This window comes from Drosophila busckii, chromosome 3R (assembly GCF_011750605.1).
Source record: "Drosophila busckii strain San Diego stock center, stock number 13000-0081.31 chromosome 3R, ASM1175060v1, whole genome shotgun sequence".
NCBI lineage: Eukaryota > Metazoa > Arthropoda > Insecta > Diptera > Drosophilidae > Drosophila > Drosophila busckii.
Window position 1 is genome coordinate 11,332,330 of NC_046607.1, and position 12,350 is coordinate 11,344,679.

Consider the following 12,350-nt stretch of genomic DNA (forward strand, 5'->3'; position numbering starts at 1 on the left):
TTTTTTTTGAGTTCAGCAGAATTCTCACTTTTAATCTCGGTGTGCGTACGTCCAGGCAGATAAACATCGCAGTGCTCCAGACGTAGTATATTGACTCTCTCATTTCTGCTCGTTAGCTCCATTTCACTTTCAACATTTAGTTGCTTAACCTCGCGGATGGTTCTTAAGGTCAGTTCATTTGAGCCTGTTCCACTATGCTGAGAAGTTCGTGGATTTCTTTCTGTTTTTCTGCCTCGCTCTAGTAAAATACCTTTAATATCGCTTATATATTCCTCAATACAGCCTTGTATATCAGCGAGCTGATCAATTTCATATTGTGCTATAACATTGAACTCGTCCTGTACTAACTCATCTAACTCACTTTCAGTCTCTTCATTGCGCTTGCTGTTTTGAGAAGAACCACACTCATCCTTTTGGATATCACCCAAAGTCTCAACCCAATATGCGGTTCGTTCAGCGGTCTTTGCTTGGAATTCGCGACAAATTTGCGCTGCTTTTTCCTGTCGCGCTCTCGACTCTTCATAGATCTCGCTGTAGACTTGACTATATGTTTTGGATACATCAGAGGAAAATTGTGATAGTTGACTTCTTGCTGTGACACTTTGTGGCTCTTCGTCCGAGGTGGTCTCATTATGCCGCAAGTAAGATAGATGGCTGCTAGTACTTGGGCTTAAGGCATCGTCCCTATCAACATCCGTATCCGTATATGCATCCGTTTCGCTTGTATTCAGATGCTGCGGTGACACTTTGACCAGTCGACGATTCATGAGACTTGCATATGGCGTTGGATCGTGTGAAGAGTACGAGCATTTGAATTGAAAAGTTGCCTAGCGTGCTTTACAACCAATTGGCAATTAGTTTGTTCAGTGAATTGAAATATTACATTATGTGTGTTGTGAGTATGACATAAATAACACTGAGAGTATGTTATCACACAGCTTTCTATACAAGCACATAAATATCATCACTGTAATGACCTTTGCTTTCAGCAGCGCCATCAATTCACGCGATGCCACACACAACAGCTAAAGCCAAAGTCGAGCCACACAACAATTTTGGCAGCCAAAAGGGAGCCAGGCCAAACCAAAATTGTTGGGCCATGTGCTAGACAACAACAACAACAACAATAACACAATTCAATTAGATGCGGTTAAAATAGGTGCCTTGAAAAGGAACGAATATTACATGCCCTCAAAATGTAGTCACAAATTCATTTTAATTGATCAACTACTATGTTAAAATGTAAACGCTTACCTATAATAAAGTTTGGATTTTTGTAGACCTAATTAAAATTAGAGCTGATAAGTTAAGCAGATATGATACACTATACAGAGCTAAAGAACATGTTAAGTGGCCTAAATGCATTGCCCACACAACGCGCCCAAAAGTGAAGCCACAAGAGAGGAAGGAGCGGGAGAGCGTGTTTGCCTCTTGAGTGGCTGCTACTGTAAACTGTTGGACGCACTGTAACCTCCCAGGGCCATTAGTGTCATTTAACAGCTAATTATGCTGCGCTTGTGAATTACTTTTTAATTTGTTGCTGCGCTCGTACTAAAAATAAATAAAAAGCAGCAGCCACAGAACCACTACAACAAATACTAACTCAAGTGGCAATGCTTACGAGACGAAAAGTTTTGGTGCATACCCAGCCAGCTTGGCTGCTCTTGCCTCTTGCCACTTGCCACTTTTGCTGGCTGGCTGCTACTGCCACTTGGACTTGGTGTGCGCCTTCTGTGCTTTTGGCGCGTGCTGCTGCTGCTGTTGCTGCGGCTAGTGGGCGTTGACTTTAATTTTTAGTTGCCTACCAAAATGACCTGAGGGCCTCACCAGCACGGAGCTTGTGCAAAGGTACAGCAACAACGGGCTTAGTAGTTTGGAGCACAGATCTCAACTTGGTGGCAAAATGGGCGTGGGTTTGTTGTCTGCTGGTAGCGCATTTTTGCAGAAATTATGTTGTTGCCAGCAAAGCGAATTCGCAAAGAGAATGGTATGAATGTTATTTTCAAATTAAAAAGCGCTCCGTTTTCTTTGTCGTTGGGCTTATAAAAATAATAAAATTAATGAAGGAATATTTGCTATTTATTTTTCTCGCTACTTTTTTCTTCTTCTTAGAAGCTCTTGCATCTTCGCACCTCCACTTGGCACGCTTCTTAACGCATTCTACAGTCGTATTCCAGCATCAAGTGTTAATTAGACAAAGCTAATTAAAAATTTTACGCACACACTTGCATGCTGGTTCAGCGCCAGCTCCAAACAAACTGTCCTCAAGTCCGGGCCGCCTCAACTCCACAACATCAACTTGTGAGTAAAAAGAGGACTGCTGCAACTGCAGCGCTGAAAAAAAAGTCCGAAAGCGGCAAGATACATTTATTAAAGTCGTTCAGTCGGCACGATTGGAGCCAGAGCATAGCATAAATCGTTGAATGACATGCGACAAAACCGTGCAGGTTACATTTGTGCGGTGCGATTGATACGATTGGACTTGGAAGACGACGACGACGACGACGACGATCGATGGCTGATGGGTAATTAAAAATTGATCACGTTTAACAAAATGCTACCGAAACAATATATCACAGTACTGCAAGCAGGACAGGTGAAGGCACAGGTAGAGGAAGAGCGCGACAGATGGACGGACAGACAGACATAATGTTGACAAAGTCACTAAAGACGATTGCTGATTGAAGATCGGACGTATCGATCGGTTCGCCTGCCACATTAAGTCAAAGCTTTCAGCTTGTGGTCTCTTTCTTACTGCTTCTATCTCTCTCTCCCTCTCGTTCTCTCTGTATATATACCCCTGTCAATCCATCAATAATTCATTGCAACTGAGTGATCTATTCAGGCAACAGGATCGCCTTATGTCTCAACGTTAAATCGCGAGAAAAAAGATATTCCGCTTGTCAGCCACGGCAAGGTAAGACAAAATTGTGCCATAAATATAATAATGATAAGTGTGTAAGCACAAAGAGGGGGCAAACAATGGGGCAATCGTTTGCTGTTCCGCTCATTATTAGCAACACGATGGCCACGATGCCCATGAAGTTGAAGAACCCTTCAGTACGGGTGTTGCTTTTTCACAATGCGTTGCCTGCAGCCTGCGCTGCTGTAGCTGACAAAAGGAATGCCAATGTTGGAGTATGTTTCTTTGATTGAAAATTGCCGCAGTAATTTTTGACAGCATAGCGAAGAGAAAAAACCACAACAACAACTTGTACAGCCAATAATACAAAGGCTATTAAGGATTGGCAATGCGGTAGGCCAAACAGCAGTTGGTCGTTCTGATTGCCACAAGTGAACGATGAACGAAATTGCAAGTGTTCGGAGCCACTAGGTTATATGCTAATTTGTAAACGATTTAAGAACAAAGTGAATCGCCTACATAACAAGGATCTAAATACTGCTCTTGAATTTTCAAATTTATTCCCAATGGAGTCGAGAGTACATAGAGGTCGTTAGGGTTTATATTTAAAAACAGTGTGGAGTGCATTTATGGGTTCTCTGGTCGCTGTGGCTAAGTACGATCGCGAGATTACCCAGTGGGTCCCAGAAAGTGCGCCAACTGCCAAATCCCAATTCACTATTCTGCTGGGTTTAGGTTTGTTAAAAATTCTTTTGAATTTATTTAACTACTGTAATGCACAATTACAGTTCTAGTTCTAATACGCAAACTTGAAACGTACGCGCGTCTTCTCTACTTGACTTATTCAGCAGCCGAAGGCCTTTTGAATTCTCGGGCAGACTTGGCACCAAGCGCCCAAAAACATTGCTAGGTGTTTACAAACATAAAGTTCGTGTGAATGCCAACACGTTGTGACAATTGTTTGACAACAGGCACAACTATGAAAAGGTCGTCGTTGGCCGACAACGCTGCTCCTCCTGCTGGCATGACTCCAGCAATATAAAATTGAGCCTGAGTGCCTCGCGCAATCAACGATAACAATTTTCTTACCGCTCTGGTTGTTTCTGTGGTTGTTGTTGTTGCTGCTGCTGCTGCTGCTGCTGCTGCTGTTGTAAAACGTGCAGCGCGCGCGCGCAAAGTCAAAATATGCAAATGCCACAAATGCGCTAAAAACTAAAGGTTTTGACTAAAGATATGCCGGAGCTGAGATACTCTAACATAGCTTAGAGCTGACATATAGCCTTTGCTCTGTATATCCTGCAAAAAGCCACCAATAGAGTCCAATCCCACAATCGTCGTCGTATTTTAAAATGCGACTTAAAAATTCTGCGAATTTCAGCTTTGCCATAAGCTTAAAATTTGCAAATCATATTGACAAGCGCGACAAATCTGAGCCAGCTGACAAACATTGTTTTAATTTTATTTATGTTTTTTGTAGCAGCTTGTTAAGCAATTAGTCATCATTTCAGTTGCATGGATTTTGGTGCTGTAGTTTCAAATAAGTTTAAATGGAATTTAGGCATTGAGCTCTTATTTAATCCTTTAAGTTTTTCTATGCTAACAAAATTTGTATATGTTTGCTTTGTCTTGGCCTCCCCCGCTTTGTGTTCTGCTTGCTTCGGCAGCAGGAGCAGCAGCAACACCAACAACAAGAGCCCCAACAGCATATTGATATCGTGCATATTGATCTTGTTTGGCGATAAGTCTCAAGCCAATGCTCGCATATACAAATATTTGCTGTCTTTTGGCTTAAGCCAGCACCTTCCATGGAAGTTGCTCGCATAAAACTGCAAAAAAAAAAAAAAAAAAAATGAAGAAAAACAAACAAAACAAAGCCAAAGGCTTGCGTTTAGCTCTCTGGCATTAGACTGCAGTAGTTTGAGCCAAAAAGCAAAACACAAAATATATATAAATAAAAGAAAATACTTTTTGGCGCGGGCATCGCAGTTGAACTCGGGGTTCAGCCAATGGCCAGCCGGCAGTCTGAGTTTTTGGCGCACATGTGGCCAACACTAGCCACAATATTGTTGCCTCTGCAGCTCACACGACCCAAAACATTGGTCAACACTACCCTACCCCACCTTGCTGCAGCGACTACGACTACGACTGCGGTCTAGGCTGCACCACAACCATAAATTTTTGAAATGGCAAAAGGGGTAAATCGTTCAGCTGCTTAACTTTGGCTACACTTGAATTCAGCTTGAAGCTTTCAGTTCTCAGCTCACAGCTCGCCTGAAGGTCTTTGCATTTCTGCGAATTAATATTCGTGTGATTTTTTATCGTTATTTGATTTCTGCTAAATATATTAGATCCACAATGTGCGCATATGAGCACCAGAGAAGTCAAAGTTGCAAATGTAATTGTTCTTATTGAGTGCACGTTGTAGTTCACGATTGTGAGGCATAAGCATGCTCAAAGTTCAACTTTGAGGTTCTCTCTGCGATTCTCAAGAGTTTAGTTACACTGCGGAAAGTAATAAACGGCAATAAATTAGCCTGGATAAGCCAACAAATTCGAACACACAGTGTGACACTCTGTACAGGACTTAATATAAGCAATCTCAATACAGTGAGTTTCGACTCTCATAAACACACACATGTAAATATTTTGGAAGTTTTTCATCCGAGTTAAGTCAAATAAAAATCATACTAATGAATTAGATTGGCTAAGATTGGAGCAGATATTCTTTTTGTGATTTGCATGGCAGGAATTCCAAGATATTATTTTGGTTCGTTTGACTGATTTGCGTATTTTAAACCCGTTGATAAGTAAACATTTTCAATACTAAAACTACAAGAACTCATGTGTTCATGGTATTAAAATAAGGAAACTCTACAACGTATACTCGCACAATAATTGTGAACTTAAAATTCCTTTCTATGTAAGTATCTGATTTTTAATCAGGAGATAATCTCTTAACATCAAGAGCATTTATCAACACTTAAACCATACAGCATGTGCATGCAATTAGTGTGCATGTAATTTCATAAAGCTGGTCCATAATGGCTGTCAGCTCAAGCATCTACGGTTCATAGGCCATTAAAACGCTCTCAACTTTAACCTTTTTAATGAGCAGCTTATTGTGGACCAGTGCGAAGCTCTCGCAAATATATACACACACACACACACATAAACAGGCAGTGCTGTTGAGTGTGTAGGGCACATAAAATCGGCTCATACGAAATTAGCAATGGCCATAAAAAGGCCAAAAGCATAAAATACCAAACAAGAGCGCCATGTAATTAATGCTAAGCAAACATTTCAATATTCAACGGATGGGCCCATAACAGCAAAACAGAATTAACTTATTAATTTTATCAGTATGAAATTTCAATTTGAAGCAAATGAATTTCACAATGCTCGAGATTTTTATGAGTGCTAAAGCGACAACCAGGTAAATGTTAATGTTATTAATTTCAAAATTGACAGCACACATGGCGTATGTGGAATGTCTCCAATATACTTAGAGTTATCGCAACAGCATGCAAAAAGGAGAGAAAGAGAGATAGCGAGTGAGAGAGAGAGAGAGTGATAACTCAGCGCACTGACCACAAAACAGCAGCGCGTAATTTAATATTTCGTGGCGCCAGCATAGCTATAAAAAAAAATACAAATAAAAAAAAGGAACTCAGCCCCAGTCGAGGTCCCAGTTTTATCCACAGCTCCCCAAATGAAATGACTTAAGCTGCACCATTCATTATGAAAACACGACGTTGGTTGGTTCGTTTAGGGGCCCAGACCTTCAGCGGGATTGGGGCTTGGGGCTAGGGGGCGACTATGAGCATATAAAGAATATTGGACGCATTGCTTGCAGAATTGCTGCTCCTTCATCTTCATCATCTTTTGGTAGCAACAGCAGCAGCAGCTCCAACCAACTTTAGCTGTGGACCGCAAGCGCAGTAAAAATGTCTGCGCCAAACACAAAATTTGTGTTGAGATTGCGATCATTTCACTGATATCGTCGCGTCGCATTCAGGCGTGTGCGCAGGCGCAAGCAATTCTCAGCAGCAGCAGCAGCAGCAGCAGCAACACAACAACAGCAACTCCAGCAACAAGTTGAACAACGCGTGACGCAAAAATACCAAACACAACATTTGACTGTCTTTTTTGTTGTAGTTGTTTCTGCTGCTGTTGTTACTGGCATGTGACCCTTTCATGTCACACATGTGCACTGTAAGAAATGATTCCTTAAAACCAAAATATTCCTTTGAAAGAGATTCTACAATTGTAGAACTTTACTTATCTTTAAATGCTTACTAAGCTAGCACTCCCTTTAGTTAAGAATACAATACAAATTTTTAAAAATACAAGACCCGCTTGCTCTACGGGCTTTTGTCAGTGACCAAAATTTGCACATTAAACTTCCAGAGTTCTTTGCATTATGTTCAATGAATGATATTTTATGCCTTAGTTGCAAATCTGTGGGTTTTGCTTTTAGTTGTTTTTTGTTTTGGATTTTTTCTGTTTTGTGTTTAACTTCGTTGCCCGTTTTCATAATGTGTACGAAAAATTGTGAACATGTGGGAACTTTTTTGATTTTGCGCTGGTTTATTTTCATTTTGCTGTTGATACCCATATGCTGGTCGCTGCACTGGACAGCATCGACTGCGGACCGCGGACTGGGCTGAGGAGTGGGACAGCAAGTTGGAACTCGGACTTGCCATTGGTGTTGTTATGTCGTACTCATTTCATTTTTGATTTATGCAGCGAACCCTTTCTAAATAATAAATAAAATATGAAATATGTCGACTTTTTGTTGTGTTTGTTGCTGTTGTTATATGCAGCAGCAGCAGCAGCAGCCACAGCCAGCTCGTTCTCAATCAGTATTTGGCCTCCAGTTCGGTTAGCATTGCTCACCTGAGCTCACCGAACAGAGGACCCAGACTTCAAATCTGGTGTCGTTTTGCTAAATGTCCATCAAAATCATTTTTGTGTCTCAACAATGCTTCAAATGTATACATCAAATGTTGTATGCTCATAAATTATATTTAGCAAACATGCAAGCCAGTGATCTTCTCGAGAAATTGAAAGTTCTCTGCTGCCAGACTGACAAGTGAGTTTTTGAGGCTCTGGCTCTGGATCTGCAACTTGTGTCTTTTACTTTTTTGTAGCCACACAGGCTGTGTGTGTGGTGCACCCATGGGTTCGTCCTTTAGCCTGTTTTTTTTTAGCTTGAAGCTGGCGCTAGTTGCCTGTCAAATTAGTGAGCATCTTCACGGTGCTCGCTTGGAACTTGTGTCATGCTGAGCAGGCATCTCAGATGGTATTTGTCGATAGCTATAGCTTACAATCGCCGGACTTGTCGTGATAACACAAGTTTTTGCCAAAACTGAATAAGGATTATCTATTGGGTGGGAATATTGGGTGTATACATTTACTTGTCTGCCTATAATAAGAACAGGAAAATTTCCAACATTTAGTTTAACTTAATATTGCTGTGGTTATAACTTTGGGGCCGTACTAGGTACCTATCGGTAAAAGGTTATCAAGGAGTTTTGATCACTTAAGGACGCAGTTGAAAAACTAAACAGAGCAAATACCGAAGGACTATCTACCCACCTTATGAGTAACAATATTTAATTTTCGCTGCTCATGCTTCGTTTCTTAATTGTGTGATTTACTATAGATTAAAATTCATTAAAAGTCCAAATTACAATACACAAATTGTTCATAAATAACATTTCCCCTTCATATATCCTTATGGTTATTTGAGTATTATTTTATTTAAGTAACTGCGTTTGCTTGCGAGTTATTTAGCACTACCGAGTCAAGCTACCCAAATCTCTTGCCGTAACATTTTTATAGCGCTGCAATTACCATAACATAAATCAAAAGTATTTCTAGGCGTAAAAAATGTGTGTAAAGTGAGTAAAGTAAATGTTAAAGCAACCGGATAAGCATAAAAATAGGCATTCAAATAAATAGACTAAACCGGATTTGCAGCGAACGCGCAACGCAACGCGCGCACACCCACAACCCAACGGTGCTTTCAACCCCAACACACACACACACACACACACACACACACACACCTCGATATCCGTTTTATATGACGCACTTCCTAGAAGGACCAGTACCAACTGCAAGTGAAGTCTGCGCAGCGCTGCGGCGTTTTGTTGAAGACCTCGCATTATCCTTTCACACGCAGCCTCCCCTTTGCTGTTGCCTTGTTTGTGTGTGTGTGTGTGTGTGTGTATGCCTGTATGTATGTGTGAGTGTGTTGTCGGCTGCTTGCTCGGAAAAAGTCAATTAAAAAAGTTAAATAAATCATAAACTTGGCAGATGATTTGATTGCGGCATGCGCAGCAATGCCTTGACTTAGCTACAATGTCTCTTCTACAGCTTTTGGCCACGTGGGTGGGAGTTTGGCTGGCAGCTTGGGTGGGTCGGTGGCTGGCTGGCTGAACGTACGGTCAGGCGTTTTGAGGTTTGTTTGTTTGCTTGAGGCTTTTAGAGTTGCGCCCGTTCGCACCCGTGCAAATCTTTCCGTATTTACTTTTGGCTTATTGCTGCTGCGGTTGTTGCTGCCAAGGCTTTGCTTCCTGTTTTAGAGGCTGCAAGCCTCTGCTAGGGGAGACGTGTCTGCCGGCTTGGGTGGGGGCGGATATCCGTCTCGTTGTTCGTTGCTTTTGGTTGCCGGTTTGTCGGTTTTGTCGTTGACTTTGGCAATCATAACTGTAACTGTTAGAAAGCTGCCGAAATTTATGAAGTGTGCCGTCGACGATGACTTTGCCACGTGTCCTTGTGCTGCGTCCTGCCCCAGACAGGCAGACAGTAAACATAGCTGCATTTGAAGTTTTTCTTGTTGCTTTTGGGGATTTTCATTATTAAACATTATTATACATTTGCGACTTGGCGCGACTGCAAGTGATTTGCTTTTGATTTTGATAACTCTCAAGGACATTTATTATAATGCGGCAGCAAACAAAAAATAATGAAAAACTACTTTGCATACATAATTTACGATGCCAGCAATATTTGTCGCAGGCGCCTTGACATTTGCGTTTGATTATAAAAAAATATTCATATGCATATATTTTTTTTTCTTGCTGGCACACAACTTAAAGTTGTACGCACCCACATCCGTTTCCGGCTAAAATAATGCGGCAAGGCCAAGGCAAAGCCGCACATCTGCCGTCTCTTTCTGCCCAGCGTCCATTGCGGCAAGAACTTCCTTACTGCGCCAATACGTTTCCGTTTTCCTGTCTGCACTGACAGTTGCAGCATGTTGCTTGTCATTATGTATGCTGCTGCTAAGTTCTTTCTTTTCTTTTCTTTTCTTTTCTTTCTGCCATCAAAATGATTTAATGACACTGAATGTGAAAATTTATTGTGCGTAAACTTTTCAAGGGTCGTTCGCTGCTAAAATTGGCAAATACATTTTCCCGTTTCATGATTAGCTTGCGAGCTCAATTTTGTATTGGCAGCCGTGTCAGCCCAACCCAAAAAGAAGAAGAAAAAACAAAAAAGGTTGACTGCTGTCAGTGTCACTGTCATAACTGTGTGGGCGTTGCTCTCGTCCTTTGTCCCATGTTGGCTGTCATTCGCTGCTTGGCTTGGCAGCCCATAATCATGTTGTCATTAGCACGTATCCTTCAATTTGCGAACCCAACAAGTTTGCCAGCTAATGCGGGTGCTTGCTTAATGCCTCTGCTCAATTTACACACACACACACACAGTTGCAAGTTACAAGTTGCATGTTGCATCGCTTTGTGCTTTTCATTTAATCAGTGTTCAAAGCAACCGAAGCTAAAAATATATGGAACGAGTTGGGCTATGACACAATTCAATGTCTCCAAAAGGGGTATCCTTAAAAGGGTGAACCTCATAATTTTGTTAAGGTAGGCAGGGAAGGTCGCATCTTGCTGATCCGCCTGATAACGCTGATTGAGTACGCTTTAAAATTTGGATTGGTGAAAAGATTTACGCCCACAATATTCAGAATATAGCAACGAACTGTTACTTAATAACTGCTAAGTGTGTTGTTTATGGTTAAAATGTTTTTTAATTTACGATCAATAGGCTTCAATTTGATGATGGGCGTATCAAATTCGAGTTCAAATAATTATTATGCGTCTGAGATCGTTGTAACTTAATTTTTACTATATTCATTTTGATAAATTTTTCTTTTATAAACACTGTATTAAAGGTTAGACAAAACTCTATTTTGTTTGGCAAAGCTAAAGCGTCAGCAAATAGTTTGTAAGCTTGGCCTTCAGCTTTAGCAATGTTCTTGAGCTTTATTCATGAAAACAGATTTAAATTTCAACGAATTATCCAAAATTAATGACCCCTCCGCTAGGCTATAAGGCACAATGCAGTTCTGAAAGCATGTGTCCACAGCAGCAGCGCCACCATTTCAAAAGAACTGTGCTCCACCCGCACTCCATTACCAATCGCCTCTTGCTTGTCTTGTCAATATTGAACAATTCATGCGCATTGCGTAAACATCCGTTAAAACTTTATTTTATGGCCGCCATTTTACGAACGCTTTTGGGTGTAAATACATTTCCGCCAAGCGTCGTCCAGCGGACACTCGACCCGGAGCCACAAGCGCCCGGACAATGTGGCATAAGACAGCCGGAGCGCGAGGCACAGGAAACGCAAAAAATGGCGACGCTGCCGCAGAGCGAGATGACAAAAGAGGCAACCATACGATATGAAAAAGAAGAAGAACAAGTAGAAGCAGTTCAAAAGGAATCCAGGCATAAATTATGAACTGCAAAAATAAACATCAAGGAACATAATAAAAATCGGCAAAAAATTGTGTACGCAATCAGAAGCATGAAATGGCAAAACTAAGATAAACCGAGAAGAGTGTAAAATTAACTCAAAAGCGACGCTTCAATGCTCTAAGCGCGACTTTTAGTACAGAGTGTACTACGATTTAGTGTATCCCACATTGTATGCTGATTTTTATAGAGTACAAACAGTAAGTGAAGTGAAATAAATGACAAAAGTTTTTGCTGCTGTTGTCGAGCAATAAGAAAGCAAAGAAAAAAAGCAATTTGAAGAAACGATGAATGGGAGAAAGACCAGTGCAGTGTGTGCTTATGTGTGTGTGTGTGTGTGTGAGCGAGACAGAGCAAGGGAAAACTGAAAAGCTGACAGTTTTAATGAAAAATCTGTGCTTTTTTTTCGCGCATGCAAAAATAAAAGAAAGAAAAGAAAACCATACCATAGCATACTGCATAAGAGAGTGCGTGATAGAGCTGAAACTGAAGCACATTTTGCTGACAAGCATGTGACCCAATTATGTGCAATCAGCAGTGAGAAGAACAGCAGTAACTGTATGTAGCTCATAAGAATCAAAGCACAAATAGTAACTTATGAATCTAATGCGAACGTCAGTTACACCAAGCTCAAGTCTCGAGGCAATTTAGGTAGCCATGGTGAGAGTGAGTGCGCGGCACAAAAACAATTTCCAATCTTAATGCGCCTGACAGCG